Genomic DNA, 26332 nt, shown 5'->3' on the forward strand with positions numbered 1-26332 from the left:
TCATGGAATGTGACTCTTCAGGAAACAAATGAGAGATCTTTCAAAAACAAATCCCATACCCCGTGATCACTTAAAATGAGGACCTTAATAAAAAAACTACATGGGATTTAATTTTTTCAGGCAAGATCTTTTGTCATTTTTCTTCTCTACCACTACATGGTACGTCTTTGCTCATATAATTAGATAATTAACATCCTCAGCACCTATTTCATCCCTTATTAATTTTGCTAAATATAAATACAGACATGCTCAAGGAAACAAACTTGGCAACTGAAGAAGCATAATCAATTTAAAGGGAAAAACCAAGATCTATTTACATACTGAAAATCAGTGTATATCACTGAGCATTACTAGATACTTGTAATCCACATGATGACCCTCTGACTAAAAGTGCTGGTACAAAAACAGCTTTTGCTGGGATGACAGAGATCATCTAAAACTGTTGGTACAAGGCAGTCTTGATTTTAATAGAATTACAGAATTGTTAGGGCTGGAAGGGACCTTAAAGATCAACTAGCTTCAACTAGTTGCCCTGCCATGGGCAGGGACACCTTCTGCTAAACCAGGTTGCTCAGAGCCCTAACCAGCCCGTTCGTCAGTAATCACTCATGCAGCCTGAAGCACCAAAGGGCAGTAGTGGTAGCTGGTAAACTCGTTGGTTTCACAATACTGTTGGTTCCCAAATGTTTTTTTCTGAAAATCAGAAGGATTGAGGATAGGGTGGAGATGGGGGGAGAGCCAGATAAACTTGGCAGCTAAAGGCCCATTACATTTTTGCAGTTTATTCTACAGACCAAAGCCACATTATTTAACTGAGAGCACTGAGTGACTATGATCGTAATTTCACTGTTAGATGAGAGTTTGAAGATTAGGGGACTAGCAGAGGGTTCCTTCCTCACACCTCTGCCATGGAAGAAGAAAGGAAAGCAGCAGAAAGTCTACAGTAAACAAAGAAGATTCTATTTACAACTAGGGTTCCCCAAGTTTCAATCGATCCACCCTTGGTGAGCAATTTGGCAGTTTTATTTCTTTCTCCACAGTGTCCAAAAAGTGGTTCTGTTCATCCTTCTGAAAAAGGAAAATTTCAGATGGGTTCCATTTAGTGGGGTCACAGAGACCAGGTCCGTATTCATCCTCACATATGGATCCTCACATTTAGGGTCAGATTTTGTAACTCTCACAACAAAAAATTACTTATTTCCTTGAATGATAGCAGTAGGTCATGGAAGATGATGTTATTAAACCAAAGTAAGAGGATCACTAACTGCTGTTTGCAACACACACATACTTTCAAGCCTAGTGCTTCCACACAGAAGGACATTGTTTCTCTATGAAGATGCACAATGTAACTTGATACAGAACCCAAGGAAGAGAACTAGTCTGTTTTAAAAATCCTTCTTACTAAGAGCCGTATTGAACTTGTCTCATTGCATTCACCAGGAAGTATAATCCTAAACTATACCAAAGTCAGTCCACCAGTATACTGTGTTGACCTGCTCATCTCTAGAATTCCATTCAATTATCCAAAAGTGTACAAGAAAGTGGAACAGCCCAGTTTGAACCCCTGCTGCTTTCTCAGCAATTTCTGCTCCCAGCACATGCTATTTCAATAGCCAGTGATCACTGAGTTGAAGTGCATGCAACCAACTGAATAGGATGCAATTCTTATTCTTATGATGAATATCAGGGTCAGAGGTGAGTGCAAGATAACACATAGCAGATGTGGAGGGAGTAGAAGGAATTCTGTTTACTTTGGGTGACCACCTATGTTTCAAGGGGTGGAGGGGAGTGAGTTGGTACAGAGGAAAAGCTGAAAATTGCAAGGTAAAGACTGTTTAAGGGACTGCGATGCACAGTATTTTGCAGGATAAAACTACGTACTTGTATGCTATGATGAACTATTACTGAAATGTAAAACACAGTTCAGCCCAAATTAACCACTCATGGAATGTGACTCTTCAGGAAACAAATGAGAGATCTTTCAAAAACAAATCCCATACCCCGTGATCACTTCAGCTGAAAAATTTTCTTTTTTGTATTGCCTGTATGTCTTCCCATTTCTAGATTTTTCTCAGGGACTAGTACCAAAGCAGACTTGCCAAGAAGACATGGAGAAAATCTGATTTGAAGCCAATGGAAGTTCTAGATAGCCACTGAGAAGTCTCCTCAAGAAGCACATGACAGCACATTTACAGTCTCTCATTGTGGGACAATATAGTCCTACAAGTTGCTAGCTGCTTGGGCTAGATCCTCAGCCTTGTAGCCCAGGTTGTGCAGAAGGGACCTGAAACTGCTCAGAACAGAAAATCAGCGATTCTTCCAAAGACAATATGAGGTGCAGGGGATTTTCAAGAACTCCTCAAGTTAGTAAAACTATTAGCAGCAATTTAGCCGCTCAGTTTTTCATAGACCATAATTAAACTATGAGGAACCTTTCTCCTCTGTACCATCAGCTCTTAACTCCCAAGCAGCAAGGAGGCAACCTTTGTGACTAAATTCAGCTACTGTGAGAGACAAGTGAGAACACTGATCACTTCAGAGACACCTATGAATTTACTCTATGAAGAATGACCTTTGTTTCCCCTGCTCCCTCTTCCTTGCCCAAAAGAAATCAGGGAAGTTGTTAAGCATCTTGATGTTTGCCCTATGCTTGTTTCTACAAGTTATAATGTCAAAGCAGACAAGTCAGGAGAAATGTAGACCATAAGAAGAACTCAAAAAGGAGAAGGGAGGCAGGGAAAGCCACTCACTTTTAAAAGCAAAAAAAAACAGCCCCCAAACCAAACTATACTGGGACAAGTTGTGTTTCTCAAAATGCAACAGACACCCACCTCCCAGACTACTGAAATCAGTAGTCTTAGTCTCAGCAAAAAAACAGAGAGGGTCTGTTGAAAACCTCCCCCATAAGCGTTTCTATTTATCTTTTAGAACAGGTCTACTAGTTACATCCACATATGATCCAGTCAGTACTCAAAAAAGAATTAATGGGAATATTATTACAATTTTAAACTATCTTTATAGAAAAATCTAATAGAGGCTAGTAATCTATTGGAAGGACAGATCTTAAAAAACAGCTGTGAGGAGGTAAATTGAGTCCAAGCAGGTTAAAAAAAGAAATATAAATTTAAATAAAATAAAAATCCCACCACACAGATATCTTTACCAATTAGCCTGATAACTTTATAAGTGAGTTGTTACATTTATTTCTTTAAAAGATTTGCTCTGGATGTTGAGGATTGAACCTTGTTTTTATGGGTGACGTGCACAGTAAGGAAGTAAATTTGGCAAAGGATCTTTGAATGACTCTGTACTCTTCGAATATACAGTTGCACTGTATTTTTAAAGGCACACAGTGCCCCATTTAGATTAGGAATTGGAGGCTGGAGGACAATTTAAGCAGAAAACCCAATAGTTCAACCTTTTATTCAATGTACATATCTCCTCAGGTAACATTAAAGATAATTTTAAAAGATCCCGATTCTTTAAAGCTGAAATGTATTTGCAGCATAAAGGAGTCATTTTTCAAAATCAAAACAATCTGCAAAAACAACTCTTACACTGCTAGAGTTTGGCAGAAACAAATGAGCAAAAGAACAATAATTTATCTGAAAGTGGAAGGGAATGTATTCCCCCCAACTTAACTTTTGGTCTGTTGCAATGCTTCCACTTTGGCAACCAAAAGAATGGTGTGGGCACTGTATAAAGGCATGTGTGGCAGCCTGAGCGTTAAACTAGACATTCCTTATTTTTGACAGATGGTTAATTCATGGTTATTATTACTAAATTCAATTGCTCAACAATTCAGATATGACAAACATGTGTGTAGGAATATATGCCAGAGCACCCTTCTAGGAACCCTAAAATGCAATATCCCCTCCATGCTCTCACCATACATTCTCATGCTGAGTGTGACAGATTGAAACGAGTGCAGGCTTTCTAAGCAATTCAACTCCCTGGTGCCACTCTCGTTAGAGAGTGCTTCTAGAGAGCTACTATGCCCAGACCTAGGGACAGATGAACGGGCTTGGCTAAAACAACTATTTTGTCAATAAGTGTAAAGCAAGTCCAGTTTTTAATTTTTTTAATTTTATTTTTTTTTAGGCCTAACTTTTCCAGATCTACTGCTGCAAGTATCACCACTTAAGGGAACTAATTTGCAGACAAGGTCACAGTTTGAATGGCAATGAGTCTATATAAAGGTTGCCTGTAATGGCTTTAAAGCAGAACGTATCTGACTAAACATTGGTATCAGTGATGAGCTGCACATCCACTTCTACCACAGAAAAAGAGTCATACAGTGAAGCCACTGAACCAACCGCCCTTCACTCTCCATTACTAGCCCCTATCCCGAACATAGTCTATCTTCTCATGCGGTGAAAGGCACAAAGATTTTTTGGCAAATGTTTCTTTAAAAATAAAAATAATTTTAAAATCCCTTCCCCTTCTTAAAGTTGATACTTCTTTGTTCCCCCTGATATTTCCTATTGCCTGACACATGAGAGCACCTCAGAACGCCTCCACAGCTCACTTACTGGAAGTCTTCCACTGACTTCAAAGACATTTGGATCAGGCCCAAAGTTAGCAGCCTAACATGCTAGCACAGACTAGCAAGCCACAACACTGGCTGAAATCCATATCATTCACATAATATTGCTAAAGCAGTGCAGGAAGCTTACACAACTTTAGGTCTCTGAAAGTGTGTGCTGTTCTTTCCTTGTTAGTTTGCAGAACATTTTGTAAATTTCCACTAATTCCTGTGCTGATATAGGCTAATTCACAGGTTTTTCATCTCAACCACAAAATCCAGGTATCACAAACTGGCTTTGCCTTTGACTTTGTCTGTGCATGTTTTCTTTGTTTCCTTCCCGCCCAGAAATTTCATGGCCTTCATGCCTCACCATAAAGCTTGAAGTTGTCATATTTTTAGTTAGAATATGAACCTTCCAGAGCAGAGACCTTGCCTTTACTTCTTAGCAACTCTCTTGGTATACTGTTGGCACTATATAATATGAAAGAATAAATCACAACGATAGTAAGTGGGAAAAGCCTCTGTGCTGTTTTTCCACCATAGCCATCAATCCTACTCAAGAGTGCTTGCAAGACAAAAAACTCCAGGCAAACTGTGAAACTGATGCCTTACCTGTAAGTCTTCAAAGTATTTCAGCCACATAGGGAATTGAATCTAACCTTTTGCATTCTTGGGCAAGAGAAACCATTAAACCAGTTCAGATAAAGTATCCCTCTGTGAAGAAATAAGTATCTGTTTCAAAGACCTCTATTAGCATCTGAATCAACATAATCCTTTCCCTCTTTCATGTCATCCTAAACTATAACTGCTTCAAACCATAGCCATAGTGGATATGCTAAATTCCTAAAGCTAAGGAGAACTGAAAAGCAAGACATCTCACAAGTTTTTCTCAACATCTCATACAACCAACCCTTTGGCAAGCAACTGCTCTGACATCTGGTGGTGTTAAACTGTCTCTCCTTTCCTTGCCCTCTAATTTAGTATGTAAACTATGCTTATAAGAAGCATGTACAACTGAAGTAAAGCTAATAGAAGAGTATCATAACCTCAACAGAATGGTGCCATATGGGGCACCATCCAGAGCTAAAGATATATAAAGCTGAAAGAGAAAACTATATCTAAGTTGCTTTCATTTTTTATAGCCAGGTAAACAGACACCCCTGGTAAATGATCAAAAATTTTTAAGTCACAAAAGCAAAGCAGAATATCGGAACTCATCTCTTGTCCTTCTCAACAGATAAAGCATTCTTTTGCCTCTAATTAAAAAGATTAATAAAGTATGAGAACACATCAGGTTTGCATCAATCATTGCCCATGTGGTTCTTATTATTGTAATTAAAAGTTATCTCCTCAAAATTGTTGGATGAAAGTGCCATGATCTGCAATTGAAAACACATTGAGGGGAATTACCCAGCTTATTTGATTGTTTTAAGACAGTCAAATTTAAGAACACTGTGGAGGTAATGTATTCAAGAGTCCTTAAAGCTAACCTATCAAGTGTCCTATGAACTCTCTATTCAAGAATGTGAACATTGCTAAGGCATTCTAAAACAAACAAACAAACAAAAAATAGAGACACAAAGAAAAGAATTAACTTCTTTATTTAAAAAGAAAAAGCTTACTATTTCAAACTCAGCCACTGAAAGTTATGGTTTTATCTTGAGAGTTCTTAAGGTCCTGTATATATTAGGAATGTTCAGTTACCCTAGGACTGAGTCTTCACACTGGGCCAAATTTCAAATAATCCTGAACAAACCTAGGTCTTTTGCTGACATATTACCCTACATTTCAGAGACAGTAATGTTCAATTTTTGCTTTTAAGCTTTCACAATAAATGGGATTTTGAAAATAATCTAAATTGAGAATTTTTGTATATGCAGGACTGTAGAGTTATAAATCTGTGAAAGAGAGATGCACATTAAATAGCATTCATAATTCAGTTACAGTCCTTTTCTTTCAATAATTAGTGTACAATAGTTTTGACAGCAAGCTAATTACATCAAAGCTAGCACCATGCTTAAAGTCAACCCTTTTTAAAGCTTTCTTAATGTAAAGTAAGTGTTAAAAGGTTTTCTCCCCACTCTCTTTCTCTTCTTTCTCTGTACTTAATGAATGTCTTACATTTTGGCACAAGATACAGTGACTTCATGGAGTTCTGTTCAAAACCATTCAGGATGTAAAAACACTCACTAGCTTTTGAGAAAGGTTTTCTGGATGCTATTTTAAAAAACAGGAGAATCTTATTGGATAGAAAGGTATCTCGTGTGATATAAAGGAAAACCTTTTATTTAACATCAAAAGATGTTAAAGAAGGACTAATCTGGATTTTACAGTGAAAGAGAAAAGAAAATTACTGTGTCACCTTTATTGACATTTGAACTCTGCTACCAGTTTCCTACTCTAGCTTCTGAAAACCAGTTGTCTTTTGCATCTTCTTTCCCACTACAAACAGAGCTTGATCTGTGGGCAGTGGATTAACATGTAAGTGCATTTATATGGCAAGAGTTGAACAGTCAGTCTCCAAAAGGTTATTTAAGAAACTGAAAGAGATTGTGTAATTTGTCCTGCAATCCTCAGCTATAAAAACGAACTTTTAAAAATTTGTACTCAGATGGAATTACAGAGCTCTCAGGAAAAAAAAACAAACAACAAAACAACCTCCCCCCCAACCCAACTATCCTCAAACCACCACAAACCAAACAAAACAAAACCAACCCACCAAAAAACAACAACAACAAAAAAGGAAAATTAAATTAGAGGTGCAGAATTCTTAAACAAAACTATGGGAGGAATGTGGCATAACATATTCACTGATTCACTGTGGCCCTCTAAAATCTCCTATAGAAAAATTACCTTGTATCAAAAAAAGTGTGGAGAAAAGAGAAACAGTGATGCTGAATATGACAAAAAGCTCGTTTATGTTTAGTACATAGGAGAAATTGTTCAAGGACAATTAAATGTGACCCATTTAATATACCAAGGTCTCCAATACCTATAGAACTCTGCTGAGTAAGTGCTGATCATGCAAATTAAGGCCACCTGGGGATATACAGGGCTTTTCAGTTGCAGTCTGAATTTTCCGAGTTCTCAAAAAACTTTTACAAACACAGATACATATTCTAGGGTCACTAGGGCTACTTCCATTTCATCTATCTGACACTCCTGAATCTTCTGACACACACATCCATATTCAGGAATATAAAAATCTAATTATTGATACTAGCTGTGTAATTTAAAGTACAGATGGGCAAGTCCATTTGAAAATGTGTCCCAAGACTAATATTTGAGCTTCAACAGGAAAGAGGAATAAAAATATAGTGGTCATTGTGACTCTAATTAACTCAAAAGTTCAGCAGAGTATAGAAATAATCAAAGGTAATGTAGATTATGCCCTCAGTATACACTGTATTCATGATCTGATACCTTCTGGACTCCCTTACATTTATTAGCTTAGATTCCTACCCAGTTTGAAATATGCTTACAAATCCCACTAGCTGTAAGTTGGGTTTGTTATGTCTGAGCAAATGCAAGGAAATCCAAATTACACATCACCTCTGAAACTAGCATCAAACACCACATCAAAACTTTACAAATTCAGTGAAGATTAGAGTGTGAAACGGAAGGGCTAAGAAAAATATACAAGAAACTTGGAACAGCAACGGTGGTTTAATAAGGGGACAACGTGCCCACTGTCTGAATACAGAAGGGCAGACAAACCTTTGTTATAATTTTACTATAATGATATAGATTCTAACCTATAAGGAAATTTTGCTCTAAAACAAGTCGCCCTAACCCCTATTCCCCAATCCTTTCTCCAAAAGATGAAACTGTGTTTTCTATGGCTATTTTTAGTAACAGCATCAGTAATTAAACATTCTATGGTCTGAGGCCCCAAAGAAAACATCACTCTGTTCCAGATGTATTCCATAATATCTTGAAACAACCTTAAACAAGTTATGCAGCCAGTGTTGCAATTCCCACTGGATCTGCAGGGACCCATTAGGATCACCAGGGGAAGCGTGTGGTTATGACAATACAAGCAATTTAGCATTACTCACTGGAGCTGAGGCATGACACAGTGTGAAGCTGCTATTGTTCTCCTTGGTTTTTCTCAAAACACTCATTGCCTTGACCCTCCAGGCACTGAAGTGGTCTGAGTTAAAGGGGACTGCTTTTTGCTGGGGTTGGAGTGAGGCAGCTTCTCTTTTTAACCTAAATTCCCGTGACCTGATTGACACTTAAGACCTGCAGATGGAGAACAGGTGTATGGGACTGTATCATTGATTAGTCCTCTTATCATGGAGAATCTGCAAGAAGTACTGGCAAGGGCACACACACAGAGTGTCGCCAGCACTTCACTGCAGGACATGTGGCCACACAGGTCTCATGCAGCAGGACACACACACCAGTGACTGGCACTCGGCTCCTTCCCATCTCAGCTGGGAACTCTAAGCACAGGACCATTATGTGCTCATCTTACAAACTTACTCTCTAACCCAATTTATTTCCTCTACCAGCAACTGACAGCAAACAGTTAATTCTGCACAGAGCAAATGAAATGGCTTCAGTGCTCTCATTTAAGTGAGGTGGTTTTTTAAGTGAATCCCATCTGATCCACAGTTTCTTTTCCAGTTTGGCTGCCATGTCCATCTACAGTAACCTAGTTTACACCAAGAGTTTGTGGAGTAACAACTGTGGTCACTCTTGCTTTACAATCCATACCTTAATAAGAAGTTATTTTGGTTTTTCAATGATTCCTCTTCTTTCCCCTCATTCTAAGTATGGACAAGTTAAAAAAAATGACACTTAATGAAGAAAAATGTAAAAAGCATCCACTAGTTACACTCGGTAAGCAACCAGATATAGATGGGTTATTTAGCTCCCTATCCAAAAAGCCATTGGAAGTTCTTCCCTTAAAGATGACCACAAAATACTAAAATAAAGATTGCTAGAAACCATTTTATTACAAATCTCTGTCAAACTGTTTGTGCAACTGAAAAAATGGATTTTACTGTATTATTCTTGTGTTTACCAAAGTACAACCTGCTGTACATTAATGGAAAAGCACGTGGATGCCTGATTCTATACATCAGTATGATTTTCTTTGCTTCGTAGAAACAAATCTACTTATAAGGTAACTGCAGCAAAACACTGTCAGGAAAACAACCTCAAGTCTTAATGCCAAATCACTGGCACAGACAATGAGTGCAGTGGAGTTCAGTTTACATGCTGGAAGGACTAACACTATAGGACATAACACTGCTTTGCAAAAATGCAATTTCATTAGCTACCAAGTGAAAAAGGAATGTGGGTACTTGACAACACAATGTATATTAATTTTGTGTGTATGTGTATACATATCTAGTGCTTTCATGCAAGTACAAATACGCATTGACAGAGAAGGATACTCTACTACACGGGGCACTGAGATAGTCCCTGCTAGTGATATTTCCTTTGTTTATGTACTTGTGAAATGGTCCAAGATACAAATAGTTCAGAGTGACAAACTCAAAAGCAAAAAAAGATCAAACATACTAAGTAAGAGACGGTACACTTAAAACATCACTTATTAGAATTAACAGTTATGGTGTGAGAATGACAAAAAGTTGACCTTGGTTAGTTTGTGCTCTGAAGCCACAGAAACAAAGTGGGTTTCCTACAGACACTATAAAAAAACTGCACTGTGAAAGCATTTATGGTGTACAACTTTCAAAGTGCACAGTGAGGTTTTATAGCTATCTCAGACCTAGTGGGCTAAATCCTGAGCTAGAGAAATCAACACAGTTCCACTTAGTCTAGCAGCACTACACCAATTTACACCACCCAAGGATCTAGGCCAGGAAATGTAATGGGACTCCTGTGGCCTCAGCTTTCACAGAACAATCTGATACTATAGAAGATAATCTGACAAATCAAATAAATTAAAAATTAAGACTTATGCTCTCTCCATATTTCACCCAGTTGTGTTCCAGTGCATGATGCAGAGGCCTTGGTATTACACAGACTGAAATAGCACCACAGAATGTTCTGCTTGCTCAGAAAAATATCCTATTGATGCCAAAGGGACTCATATTCATTTCAGTGAGATCTTAAGCAAAGAGTGGGCTAGGCTGAGTGACCACTGTGAAATTAAAATGTAAAAGGGTTTTCATAGTTTGATACCAGACAATACCTTCCTGTAGCCCTGATGTGGGTGACTAGCTTTGTTTAGTTGGGAGCCCAAATGGCAACATTTAGATCTGGACACCAGTTTCCTCTTACACTGCAAAAGATGCCCCTGAACTTTAGAACCAGAATGTTATTCTTGGCTGACCAAGATCAAACAAACTCTACAAACAGAAGTAATTTTGAGATTATATAAATATTCAAGCACATTTTCTCAGATGGCACAAAACCAACATTGCTGCATTTACTACAGTGGGCCTAAAAAACTCACCTGAGTTGAAGGACTGACCCTTAAAGGTCTACAGTCTCTGCTAAATTACCTGCTATCAGTGACATGAAGTATTAGGCTCCGGCTTAAATTTCAGGAAAGATGCATTAAAGGCCATCACTGGACATAGGGCAAAATGTATTTAGAGAAGAAAATTTGATGTTCCAAGTTAAGAGTTCTCTTCACAATGAAAGGTGACCTTTGATATCATTCTTGCCTTGCTCTTTGTATTTGAAGTCTTTTTGCTTTCTGCACGACTCACAGATGAGCACTGTCTTCATCCTTTCTTTAGCATCACCATTTCAATATTCCAGACCCAACCATCACTTACCCTGCAGTCCCCTACTGTGCATCTGTCCCTCAAATCTTAAATACCTGTCCTCCCAATCTGTTCTGAGGCCAAGTCCAAATGAGTTTTGTGCATGTAAATTCTATTATCTACATGCATAAATGACAGAATCTACTGCCTATGCATGCAAATGTTAAGCTATCTAGACCAAGCAATGTGCCACTGTGTTTTAAGGAGCAAAGGTTTTTCTTAGACAAAGGGAAGTCTATTAAGTGTATCTTTGAAACTGTGGGCCTAGAATTATGCGCAAGAAACAGAAGCGCCCCTGGCTGAAAGAGTAGGTATTTTTGACAAGTGTAATCTTAATGTAGCTGAAATCTCTGGATAACCTTGAGAGGTTAAGTTACCCTTGCTTACAGCTCTTCAGGATTCACCTTGCCTTTGGTAATGCTAGAGCATATGTGCAATCTGTCCAGTTGAAGTGTTCATAGAAAGAAACATCATCTCCCTATTATAGATTATCTGCTGCAATTGAAATATTTCAGGTAATAAAAATATACAAGGAAGTTGAACAATTTATTCACCAGAAAGACACTGAAAGAGATAAGAGGTAACTTAAAAAGCCAGATGACATTTCTGTTTTGGGGTTCTTTTTATTTTTGGCTAAGGCATGTTTTCTTTTAAATACTGCAAATGTCAACACTTTTACTTTTATTCACCCCTAAACAGGTAAAATTACGTAATACACCCCTTTTTTTCCTTTGTTTTTAAAGCCAGGAACACTCATTCCAAGACTGAGAACTTCTAACACACTAAGTTTCAGGCTGAGGCCAACTTACTCTGACAATCCCCTCTGGAAGAAGTCTGAAAAGGGAGTAACTTATTTTCCCTTCATTAAGGAAGCAGATGGTTCATCCTCTACATTTTCTAGATCTGTATACAGTCAGGGTTCGGGCTGTATCAACTCAGTTCTGTTGTCTAGCTGTAAGTAAGAACTGAATTCAGTTTGATATACGTTATTTACACATTAGTTACACATTATATAGTCTCCAGTTATCACTCACTGTATGAATCAATCCCTTAGCAGTTTATGATTTATGCAGCTCGCTTATAGAGAAGTAGGCCACGCCAGCCTTGAAAGCACTTAAGCTTAGTTGTTTTTACTCATGAAGGACATCTTGTCCTGTAATTATTCTGTCATTTCTTATAAGGTGAAATCTTTAACAGGTTCATGCTTTATGTGCTGCTATGTGTATGTGTATGCTATGTGTAGCTTATGTCTGAGCACATCTCACCAAGTAGGAATCATTATTCCAAATTACAAGGAGCTACAGAGAACTAGACAGCTTAAAATTTGTTAAATATCCTCAGAGTTTACACAGACAGTTTGAGGAGGAACAGGGGTGGAGCAAAATAGGTGGAGTCAAGAAAATTCTTAATATGTTCCAATTACTGCCCTGATTCACGAAATACGCAACTGCATAAAAGTGCCACCTTCTGTTTTGATCCTGCTGGTACCATATTGTTGTGTTGTGGTTTTTTGTATAATTTAAAAGGGGTAGTATCAGGATAACATGCAACTTTGAACAATTATGCAAATTTTAAAATAATGTGCTTAGAGAAAAGCTGAAAGGAGATTCTGACACTAATCAGAGACTGAAGGCACTACTTGCAAGAGTTCTGTAAAATATGGGCTAACATTAATGTTAGTGGCGGAAAGGCAAAATTTCTCTGCTGTCTCAAATTAACTGCAGTTTTATCGTTTTGGGAAAAAACCCCAAGAATACTAAATACCCTTTTTTACACAAAAATCTGCCATTCTGGTTAAAGGATACACAGCACTAAGACATACAAAACCTCCCCTTTCTTAGATATGTCAGAATATTTTGAAATCTTTAATAAACTTCTACAATGACCTATAAATTATAGGAATTACTGGAGCTCTGCAATAGATTCTCCCTAACAAGTCCTGCTGTGCCTAACTAATGCTTATCTGATATACTGGCAATATGAAGCTAATAAAGTGTGTAAACACAGAATACTGAATTGGTTTCAATGAAAAAAAGACAGCCTGGACCCCAAATGAAAATGGGGGATAATTTGAATCCTTTTAATATTTTAAAAGCTGGTTCTGGCTAGTTGGGGTTTCTTCTAACTAGAGATGGGAGAGACATCCCAGGGAGAGATCCTTCAGGCTTCAGATTCAAATTCTGTATCTCTGTTTGTTGGAAACTGCATGTGTGATACTCAGCCATACTGTTAGCCAGGGAATGATTCTATGAAAGAAGCATAATCCAGCCAAAGAAAAGCTGTGTTCAGCATGACCATGAAAAGGAAATGCCACATCTCTCATGAGGAAGAATGATCTTGAACGACATCTATCCTGCTCTCCCAGCTACTGGGGTTCAGGCAATATGCAGATTCTTAAGATTATTATCTGAACTGCTCTCTGAACCTCTGCTTCCCCACCATCAGCTGTAATACGTGAGGGCAGTTTACAAGAAAGTGTTATTCACTTTGAATTTCCTAGCTTTAGTTAGTTTAAGTAAGACACTTAATGTCACTTACACATAGTGGTTTTGTGCTGTATTTTAATTTTGAAAGGATTACCAAGAAAATCTACCCTTTCCGTTAACTTTCTTTGAAAAACAATTAAGAGTTTTACAAGGATCTCCACATATCCTCTACCTGCTTGGTAACTTATCCAGAACGAAACATGTAATACAGATGAAATTCTGAAAAAACACAGAGGCAAAATATAAATTTCTCAATCTGAAACTACAAAACCCAGTGTGTTACTCAGGAATGAAAAAAGGTTAAACACTGTAAATTTTACCGAAATTTTCTTTGTTTTGGCATTTGGCTCTGTCTAGCTTTATTGATAAAAACAGCAATTTATTTTTCTTTTTATGGGGCTAACAATTACATACCACTCAAAAGAATTTGACTGCTATTAGCTGACTACAGCACTTGTGAGGAAAAAATCCCACTGTTTTACACAAATGTTACCAGTAAGTTATATTCCACCCAAAAAAGACTTCAGAGAACTGTTAGTAAAATAAGTCTTTAGCTACTCCTTCCTAAACTACCATGTTAGTAACCTTGGGCTGCATCTAATTTTCCTGATATTATATGTGGAAGTCACTGTGAAAACTAGACAAAGATGGGATATAACAAATATATCACTCATAAATATGGTTCCTCAAACATAAAAATCTGGCAAAGCTCAAAGAGCAGAGCAAGAAGTAAGACAGCTTTCATATGCTGCTGCCTTTAATTCTCTTAATGTACACTGGATCATTACGTACCTCTTTTCTTCCAAACTGAGATCATTTGTTTTAAATCTATTTGTGGAGTATGTTGTTATATATCTCCTTTAATTTAGTACAGTATTCTCTAGTCTAATGCAGTGATTCTAAATTAAATAACCTGGCATACCTATTGCACAAAGCAACTGACTGCATTCCAGTGAAGCCCCTTTGAAAGCTATGTCAAATCTCTGCTGTCTCAGGGAGGAAAGTACCTCATTCCCTTTGCATTAGTCACCCTGCTAGAGATTAATCCTAAAGAGCTTTTTTCTACAGGCTTGGCTGGCACACCCAGGACTTGCATTACATACCAGTGATTTCTCAATTTTTAGCCTGAAATGTGTGTTCAAATGCAGATAGATATAAACTTTCCAGAAACCATTAACTACATCATTACTATAATAGCTTATCGAGCATAGAGTGAGGCCAGCCACAGGGTGCTTCCTCAGCTTTGGTAAAAAGCCATCATGCAAGTATTGTAAAATCAACATGGGCCAAAACTCATAAGAACGCCGATGTAAATGAGACATCTAAAAAAAAGGTCACTTGTATTGAAGAACAACAGTGCTCTCTTTTTCTTTATTTCATTATCCTCGTTATCTCCCTCATTATCTCCCTATTTCACTGATTTTTGGCAAACAGTGGGCATCTATTTGATGTGACTAGATTGTTTGCAGACCCTGCAAGACAGTTTCAAGCTTCCTCTCAGCTGTATTCTGCTCTCATTAGGCAATAAACCATCCCTTGGCCTTTTCCACCCACCAACAAGACAGAAGACTAAAAAAATTCAGTTCACATAGAAACCAGAAGTCCTATATCTTTGATCACTCTTAAGTTATTTTACTCTACTAATACCACACCTGAACAATTTTTATTGAGGGAACAATACTAAACTGAAATCAGTATCTACAATACCAACAAACCACCACAAGAAAGATCCCTCATTCAAAAAATGCTTGCATGCAACTTGGTTCAATCCTTCTGAAAACAAAGTAACTACTATTAGATATATGGGGTAAATCAAGAAGCCTAACCTCTTCTGGACCAAAGGGCTGGAAATAATTTTCAGATCTGAAGAATTTTAAAAGAGTAAGTAACAAGCTCCTTCCTCATTAAATGAGAGCACTGCTAGCTTGGTTACTGCAGCCAATCTTAATTGTTGCAGCACCTCATGTAGTGAAGCTGTGTCTTTAAGGTAGCTAAGGAGCAAACTGCTTATAGTTTCAGAGTTTAAAAAAAACCACTTGTTTTCCTCAGAAGTCAGCACAGCTCACAGTCTAATACACTCCACAAAGGACACACTGTGAAACCAGACAGCTTTACTGAGCACTAGTTCATAGTCCCAAGCAGTCTCCAGCTATAGCCTGGCAATGGCAACATAAGAGCACAATATACAGCTCAGTTTCTATTAACAATAAATAAAGTAACACAGTTGTGCTTCATCATGACAGACCAGTCACAATGATCATTCACTGTTACCCTCTAAAGGAAGATCTAGCAGCCTATATTCAGATTTCCATGTCCCTCAAGGGTTTCTAAGTTATGTACCACCCCAGTAGCTAAGGGCTAGGTAAATTAAGTACTACAAGTTGTACATTGGTACACCTTACTTTTGGACATTGAAGTGGTGCACAACAAAATCTGTGTTAATGCCTAAGTTTCCTAAGCAAAGTATGAGAAACTTAGGTAGTGCTGCTGGCACCAGCTGGTCAGAGCTCTCAGAAGGAGCCACCAGAACTAGCCAGGAAGAGGCATGAACACAGGTTGGATCTAAATTTCTATCTCCTTGAATGTGAGACACTCAGGTATCTGCACAGAGAAAGAAGAAGGTGTCTCTAGCTCTTCTGGAGTTACATCATAGAACTGACTGCACCACAGTCTTTCAAAGAAAACAGCAGGCTTCTTTTGTTTTTAATGGAGTTTTACAGTAGTGCCCTTTCTTTTTAAATCTAACATCCCACTGGTTTGAGCACTGGCAAGACAGTGGAAGACTGGCTTTGAAATATCCCTTCAAGTGCCCAAATTAGTATCTCCTGCACATGTTTCCTAACCACCAAGCCATCAGGCAGCCAGCACGGGGGGCACTCACCACTTCTCCTGACAGTCCAACCTCATCAGTAGTTCTCTGAGATTCATGAATGTCGTGAGTAGTGCTCAGGACCTGGTGACCTCAATAATGGCAGAAATCTGCAGAAAAAGGAAACCGAAAATCCTTAAGACTTTTCCAGTCTCTGGGCACCTAAGATACTGTCTGGAAACAAAAATGTACCATTTTGTTGAGGGGTACCTATGCTGATCTTTTCATGGAGGAGAGATAAACCAATTCTCCCAGCTTCATGAAGCAGGAATCCCCTTTCTCCTGCTTCCTGTGGGCAGGCTCTGAGAGAGACATTGCTAGCTGTCTCTGTTCATGCAGGCCTCACTGTGAAAAAGCCAAACAACACTACTTTCATGCTGCACCATTTAGCTTTGCCTGAAACTGTAATCGTGTGTCTGCGGTTTTCCTGTTTGGGTGCCTAACTTAACTGGCTGAGCCCACTCCTTCAAGTGTGGAAGGGACTCTTAGGGTATAAGGAATTAGCATGTTTCTGCCAGAGACATTCCACCAGGATCCCATGTTTGTTTAACATGTACAAACAGCTAAAATAAAATATTTGTTGGCCTCAGTAATAAACAGAATATAAAATAGTGTGAAATTAAGCAAGACCAGCTGGGCTCCAGGAGAACTGAAAGGAACAGTTAACTTCTGCATGACGATCTGGAATGCAGACACACTAAGATGTACCGCTATTGATGTGTGGTTTCGATCCACTTTATATACAAAGTGCTGATTAGATCTAGCTACCAAAATTATGCCCTTTCATATCCATGTGTCACTAATAAACAAAGTTTAGAGGAATAAATATTAGGATCCCTTCTACTGTTTTAAATCAACTGCGTTGTAAGCCAAGTTTGCAGTGTTGCATCACATGCTGCAAGTGTGAAATTATCACAGCAGTGATAACTGATTCCACTCTTCCAGAAGCAAAACAAAATGGAAAATAAAATAAATGAAGAATTATTCTGTTCTAAGACAGGATTTGTCCAGCTCTCAGGGACCTGTGAGAATTTCAGTATATGCATCTCTATAAATTGTGTAGGAGCACTTGAGCCTCCATATGCATATATGCATATATGTTTTCTACCGAAAACACAAGGCAAGCAACTGCTTAAACAGAGTTTTTTGAGGAACTTGGAAAAGTTACTCCCTACTAACACAGGACAGGATGGAGCTTTTCCCTCCAGATTTTTCCTCCTCAATTTGGGAAGCAGAGTCAGGGACCCTATGATACAGAGGACACTACTTTATTTCATATCATAACTGCAATTTTAAACAATCAATACAAAAGGAAATGTGACTTAAGCTGTAATTCCTGTGGAGGATCCTCTGTTATGCTGCCCAGACTGCCTTTGTGTCTTTCTCTGGCTACTCACTCTGCTCCAAACCTTTCCCACTTACTTTCCCCTGAGGTTATACATATGGCATTGGGGCTAACTGCCCTTCCAGCAGAGTCCTCCTGGCAGCTGGACATTTTGGATCTTTCCGAGTTTGTTACAAAGAGTGTATCAGATGCATTTATGCTTCTGATACCTCTTTTAAGAAAAAGAGGATGAATAAGGAACTTTAGTCCAGCCCTTGGCAAAGCTGCATGGGAAATAAATGTTAGTCTGGGCTAAAACACTGATGAAAAGAAAAGGTATGGAGGAACACCTTTAGAAGCCTGTCAGATAAATTACTTTTACCTCATTTCATTGACAGCTGAGCTATTTTGATCCTTCATTTTCTATTTAAAAGAATATACTGGGAGTAGTAAATACTCAGGATCTACTTATCCCCCCCCAGTGTGAACTCACTGTTGAATTGCCAAACTGACAGAATGGATTTTCTATCAGTCACAGTGTAGGTACCTACCTCTTGCCACCTAAGGGCAAATTTCCTCAAATCATCCCATAATGAAGCCTAAGCCCCAAGACACAGCTTCCTGCAGCAGATCATGTCTGTACAGTCCAATGGCATTACACCTCTGAGGGCACAGGGACATCAGGTAGGTCACAGACAACAGTGGCTTTAATTTTAGTTTGGTGTTCTTATAAAAACACCACTTCCATCCATTGCTTATTGTCCCACAGCTCTTTTGTCATAAAGAAAAAAGTCACAGTGGTTCACCTGCCAGATAAGCCAACTTGTGAGGAAAAGCAACTGACTCAGAATCAAAAGGAAAAGAGGAAAGAATTTCATAGCAGCACCTGCCACAATGGCACAAGAGCCCACGGCATCACCAGTCAAACATAGCCGAACCATTAGTTAAAATGTGGATGAGAAATGGCTGTCACTTGAATGTATCTTTCCACCTGCTACTATTTTTCTTTATCTAGGAACAGTTTGATTAAAAGCAAACAAACTGCTTTTTGGTTTCACATAAAATTTACAAATGTTCACTCATCCCAGGAAAACCATTTTGGGACTGGATGGCCAGCCTGAAACCTGTTTCTTCTGTGGATGCAGCTCCAGACTGCAGTCTCCAGACTTGTGCTTAATGAACAACTGCAGGCATGCTCTAGTGGCCAATAATGTACACCTTATCGGGTCTTACTGCTTAAAGAGCAGGTAATGCTCCGGAATACAAAGCTGCATATATTGCCATTGTAAAGGTTTGAATATGGTCTAGTAATAGAGATTGGTCACAAAGTCATGGTAGAGTGGATAAATTACTACATAAATCATTCATTTATATGGCACAATACAGTTACAGCAATAATACTGTACATATGGCAAGGGGCCTAACTGGGGAAAAATATTCTTCAGCTCTGTTTTAACTACTTCTATCAATTATTAAAACCACACAGTATATAAGCACACCAGCTCTCTACCTTTGGGATCCTGCCTCCAACACCTTCTTTTCACCCTGTTGCCTGAAACTTAACTTTGACCATTAGCCAGCACCATCCAGCAGGACCTTTTAGAAAATCTGTTTTTAAAGGGGTTCCAGAAGTAAAGTTGGGGATTCAGATGCTTCATCCAGAGGCTGGAAAGAAGAACATGGCAGCAAAGTCATGGGCTGACTGTGAAGAAATGCAAAAGGATTTCGTAAGATGAATTGCTAGGTGACAAAATGATCAAGGAAATTTAATGTAAGTAAATGTAAAGTGACACACACTGGAACCAACAATTCTGACTATGTATAAAATTATGGGCTCCAAGCTCATTACTACTTCAAGAGGAAGATCTGGATAGCAGAGTGTAGGTAATGTAATAGTTGGACAATACAGACAGTATAAAAGATAATGAAAACCTCAGTTCAAAAAACAGTTTTCAGGAAAAAAAAAAAAAAAAAGCAGCAAATTAAATGCTAGGAATCCCTGTGAAAGAACTAGAGAGCACAATTGTATCAGGGCATAAATCCAAAGAGCCCTTGTATTCAGTTCTGATCCCACTTCTAAAACAGATGTAAGGGAAACGGAAAAGGCTTGGAGAAGAGTAGCAAGGATAATGAAAACTGCAGAATGACTGCTGGAAAGGAAACAACCAAATGTACTGCAATGCTCCAGTATAGAAGACATGCCACAGGGAGGATACGATACAGACCTGTTAAATAATAACTGATGGGGCAATAGTAAATGGGGACCCATTCACTGCTTCTTCCATTATGAGAGCTCAAAAGCATCAAACAACTCAAGCATATACCACACTCAACGCAACGTACAGTCAAGCTGTGGAAAACCTTGAAGGAGGATCTCACTGTGGATGCAAAAGTCCAGTAAGTGACTGGATTCTTGGAGATAAACCTTATGAAGGTCTACCAAGTAGAAAAACCCCTCTTCTGGCTCAGCTAGGCCAGGACAGCCTGTTTGTGTTTGGAAGAGTATTCCACTGGGAAATATCTATGTTATTCAACTTTCAATCATACCTGAGATAAGGACAAGGGGCTTGATGAGGCTTTGGGTCTAATATGTCCATTTTATGCCCCTCCTCAATAATTTGTCTGTCATAGTGAACCAAGTACATTGTGTTCACATCTCCTCCTCCACTCACAGCTTTTCTAGCTGGAAAGGCCACTGTCATCAGCAAGCTCATTGCCTCATTCCTAGGGATTATCTCAAATCTGCTACCTGTTTGTTTATGCTCTCACCCATCTTAATGAAAATGTACTCTACTTAGAATGACAGTAGTATTTAAATCAAAGAAGATAATCCAGTTCACTTTTTGAGGAGCACAGGTTAAGGGTTCTCATCTGAGCAGCTCAGCCACCATACTGGTGCAGGGAGGCAACAAGCACTTGGAAAGGCAGGACAGAATACAGGCCTGTCTGTCTTTTCCACATTCCCTCTTCCAGAAATGAGTAGTTTTAAACAGCTCTGGTTAGGGAACTCACTGTATATGAATGAAGATGGTTGATGATTTTTCAAATTGTTCTTTTTTGCTCCTGTTGGGTCTCATTTTCACTGTTTCTTTCTTAGACCCTTTTTCTCCACAGGACGTTCAGCTTTGTAAAAAACCTAAACAACATCTTCACATTTAACATGAGATATCTGTCAATGAGTGACTAATTTAAATACTTTACTGAAAGCATTATCCAAAGCATTATAAAAAATGGTTACATCTTAAAAGAGTGAACTCTTTCAAAAAGTATTTTTAATATTTCAGATTTATTTTAAAGCATACTATTTAAAAAAAAAAAGCTATTCTATATGCTTCAAAATGAAAAAATTGAAGTTAAGAATTTTCATTGAAATTATACTCATTGTCAGCCAACTCAACACAAGGAGATCCTCTGAACTGCCTGCAAAATTGTATTTTTTCTCTTTTTAAGATGTAAATAATACTACCAATAAAATATTAGAATTAGATGACGATACTTCCCATATTTATTTTTACATTATTTAACTGTAATAATTATAAATATAGGCAGTATTTTTTCAGAATCCTCCCTTGGTAGTTTTGTATTTAAGTATCTGCATTACATGGTAACAAACCTCACCTAGACTAAGCAGAAAAGTGTGTCTCCCATTCAGAGTTCAACAAAGACACCAGCACCTAGAAACTCTGTCTGCCTCTACAGAAGGAAGCAGCATGGCACTAAACAAACACCCTTGGGGAAAAAGCCAAAAAAAGAAAACTATGTGATTTCCTTGACATTCTACTTAATTAATTCAATTAGCATCAGTAAGAAACTGAGAAAGAAAACCAGGGCTGTGTGGTAATGATCACAACTGAAAATGTATCCCAGCTCATTATAAATGTTCATTCTTTCTGTTCTCAGAGAAGATAATATGTTTTCATAAGCAGGCAGATTATTAAAAGCCAAACTTCCTGGTGAGAGCTGGGACATTATCTGTGAACTTGTTTTTGAAGAGAAAAAGACAGCAGATTAAAAGGACAATATTTACTCCACTAACTCCTCATGATACAAGCTAAAAAAATACTCCTCCAGAGACCGGACATAATGAAAACACTATAGTGTCCATTTTAATATTGATGAAAGTACTTCCCAAGTCAGAACAAGGGCAATTCCATGCAATGGTAGAATATCCCACATATATTTGTTGCAGTAAAAGACAACAGAGAAGAAGCACTTTAAAGAGGAAAAAAAACAGATAAAATTAATACTTTTATCTGCATTTGGTACATTTACGACAATGTTCTTTTTCAGGGTCTGCATCTGAAAAATCAGGAAAACTTTCCAGCATAAAAAAACCCCCACAGGCTCTTTGACAGAAGTACTGTTCAGAGTGATTAATTTAGAAGTGCTGAACTCATATTCAGAGCCTGAAATCTAGGAACCACCAGCTGGGCTGGGATTCAAAATTACATGGATGGAGCAAGTTTTTCAGTTGTGATGCATTAAGCAGTGGAAGCAATTGCTTTTCTCACCTATTTCACTAGGGAAGGAGGAAGGGAAACATTTAAGAATTAAGAAAAGAAGTCGTAGTATTATTGGGTTACAGTATCTTGCACTGTTAAGAGGCTGAATCAGAGTTCGCATTAAAAAGGCACTTAAAAAATTTAAATAAATCTCTTACAGTGACCTATTTCAAGATGGAGTTGAAATATTGGCAAAATAAATAACAAAAAAAAGTGTATATTAAATGAGTTAAAAAAGAATCTGTCTATGCTCATAGTAAGAGAAAAGGTCCCAGTTCCTGCCATGTATCAGCACTACTGCCAAGGGCAAGAGTAGGGAGTCCATGTAGCCAGTATATGTCATAATATCTACAGGTCATATATAGCCAGTATGGAGAAAGCCTACAACAGAAATAATGAAATAGCCACAAACTCCTGTACACTGTTTAAGGACTATAGGGGGTCACAGACCTCTACTATTATAGTTAGAAGTTATGAGAAAAATTCTGTCAGCTACCAACATCCAGCTAGGGAGATATCTGGTAGACCGTACTCTCTCTAAGTCCCAGGGAGTATCACTAGTCTACACAATATACATCAATTTAATCCACATTGCAGAATGTGTTGCTTAAAGTGAGCCCAACCAAACCATGGGGTGGCAAAACAGATATACTGGTTCTCAAGGAATCACAATCAACTGGATGCAGCTGTAGCTACAGACAGCAAGCAGCAAGGCAAGTAACATGGTGACTATTTGTGGGCATAAGCAGTAAAAGAAATGTGTGCAAGTTAGCAACCCAAGGACAGAAATGGACTTCAGTATCAGGCTGAATTATCAGCAAAACAGCTAACAGAAGAGTGTAAAAGAAAGCAGGCCCGATCTACTTTAACACAGCCTTCACCTTTCTCGGTACTTGCCAGCACAAATGGGCATTGCTCCCTCTGGAGCCAAGGACAGCTGAGGGCTCCACTCATTCCAGAGTAAATTACTCACTTTCTTAGCATGATTTACACTACTCTGCCTCTTACAGTCACATACAAATTGTAGTAACTTGTATCTTACAGATATTTACAACCATGAGCATTTGAGTTGGATCAGAGAAATTTGATGAAATGAGGAAGAGCTATAGAAAGCTCAAACAAAAGATCAAAAGGGTTCTGTCAATGTAATAATGGTATCAGTAAACACTCAAATTTCTTCACTGTATTACTAAAAGTGGCATTGCTACTGTAAACAAATCCATAGTTTTAATTCAGTTTACTTAGCAATACCTATGACCTTGATTTACTTTTGCTGTTGCTCTCAGTTTGAACAATGAAATGCAATAACTCATTTCACTTTTGCTTCCAGCCAGTTTCACTTTCAGAAAAGGCTATTCAGTTGTTAAAAAATCCTCAGGCTTATTTCAATGGAAAACAAAGCTGCACACATTCCTTCTGGCCTCTGATTCAATAAAAGCTTTTATAGAACACTTAGGTTTAGGTTAAAGTAGGTTGATAAAGTTTTGATAACAAATATTCAATTGATTTACAGAGATATTAATTTAGACCAGATTGTTAGAACAGCTATTGGTTTAAATTGCAAATTATAGAAATTTCACAGAATCACAGAATAATTGAGGCTGGAAGGCCTCTGGAGACCACCCAGTCCAAAGCACTGCTAATAGTAGGGTCAGCAAGAACAGGTTGCTCAGGAACATGTCCAGTTGAGTTTTAAATATCTCCAGCCTTTCTGGGCAATCTGTTCCAGTGTTTAATCACCACTACAATTAAAAACATTTTTTCTAACATTTAAGTAGAATTTTCTGTATTTCAGTTTGTAGCCATTGCCACTTGTCCTTCTCTTCTGAGAAGAGTCTGACTCTATATTCTTCCCTATCTCCATCTGCAGTGGGCCTGCATTTTACCTGTCCTTCCTTTCACTGCCAGTGTATCTGCAGAAGCCTTTCTTGTAACTCTTAGCAGGTCCAACCCCCCAAGGGCTTTGGCTTTCCTCACTACATCCCTGCACAATCAGACAGTGTCCCTGAAGTTCTCCTGGGTGACATGACCCTGCTTCCACCTCTTGTACGCTTCCTTGCTTCTTTTTTATTTAACAGAAATCTAATGTAACAGAAAGGCATGCCAGCATTCTATTTTGATTTTGTGTGGTTAGTCTTCTTAATGCAATTGCTTTTTTAGTCCAGTGCAATGGGGATATCAAAGTCATGCTTATATGCTTTAAAAACTTTCAAAATAAAAAAACCCAACCTGAATAACAGTCTCTGCAAAGGTCCAGTATTATGACTTTTTTTGTCTCTCTCCTAGTAACCTTCCTACCAAGTCATGGCTTGTAAACTCTGAACAAAGATGGGTCAGGGAGGAACTGCACTGTGTAGCCTGTACAATCTTCATAAAACAAATTAATGAACAAATAAATATGCCCTGATGGACAAGCAGCCAGTCAATATCCCACAAGTTCCTCCCCAGCCCTATTCCCACAGGTAGGCTGAGGGAGTAGACAGACACCTGACTTTACTCCCACAAACACGGCTGCCCAAACACCTTGGGCTCATTTCTCCTTCTACTTTTGAGCCTTTTGCAGCTATGAAGAGCAAATAAAATGTGAAAAATAAAAGCCAGTTCTCAGGTATTTTAGACCCAGCGTAACCTCCAGAGACCAGGATACCAACACCACTTCTGTGCCCCTCACCACTCTCAGTAAGCCCCTTGCAAGTGCTGAAGGTCAGGAACGGCCACCATTTTGAGAGCTCCCTCAGTCTCTTTCCCTGACATTTTCAGAGTCACCTGTACACTTGTAGTTCAACAAAAATATCAGGAATCACTTTAAATCCTTTTTTTCCAGACAAAGCTTACCTCTTCTCTCAGAAGTTCCTCAGATTTCTCTCTGAAATACCAGTTTCAACTGCCTGGGACAGAGGCCTCAGGTCGCCAGCCCAGCAGTCTGTGAAAGGATGAGTTTGTACACCTTATAGATGGAGCACTAATGCCTGTCTCTGCCTGTGAAATTGTCTAGAGGACAGCCACGGCTTAAGAAAAATGCTACTGACACCTCACAGACTGAAAAGGACCCACTGTCACTTGGCAGAGTGTTGCCCACTACTTCCCCCCGTGAGCTGCAGTTCTGCCACCGCCCCACAGCCAGGGCCTTGCAGCCTCCAGCCAATGACAGCCCAGAGCTGCAGGACCTGCTTCTGGGAGCAGGATCAAGCTTGACCCCAGGCCAACAGAAGTGTAGCAGAATAAAAAGCAACCTAAGCAAGTTCTTTCAATTTTTTTAAATCAGCACTGCTACTCTCTGCTGGTTTGAACACAAAAGGACTGGGCATTATGGCACCAGCTTGCAGCTTTTCATTATAAAATAGGATTAGTTAACAGTAGGTAAATTTAACACAAGATTGGTCAGTATATAATTTTGTAAGGTTGGCTGAAATGTCTGTATCCTTTGCCTTGGTTATTTTTTCCTAGCTCTATTCTCAGCTAACCAGTGCTGAAGCAGTGATCAGACTTCAACCACTGAGGTTGCTCTGTCTCCCACAAAAATTCTCCTTAGCACTGTAATCTCCTCTCTCTCCATATGGAAAATATTTAGAAGTGAATACACTCTTCTTTATATTGACTCCTTTACAGAGGAGTTCCTCCTCATCTGTCTCTGTAGCACTACAAATACTACTAGTGTCCAGCAAAGAACAAACAACTGCACTCCATTTAATGTGGTTCATCTTACTTTACAGCCGTCTGTAAGGGTCCTCATTTCCACTGCATCAGAAGGGCAAAAGGTTTCCCCATCTTAACATTAAAAAGTGAGATAAAGACAAATACCACAGAAACCTATTGCAACAGCATGAGATGTTCTCACATGAGCAATACTCTTAATTTCAGTCTGAATCAA

This window comes from Chaetura pelagica, unplaced genomic scaffold (genome assembly GCF_000747805.2).
Source record: "Chaetura pelagica isolate M959 unplaced genomic scaffold, ChaPel_1.0 scaffold69, whole genome shotgun sequence".
In the NCBI taxonomy this organism is placed as follows: domain Eukaryota; kingdom Metazoa; phylum Chordata; class Aves; order Apodiformes; family Apodidae; genus Chaetura; species Chaetura pelagica.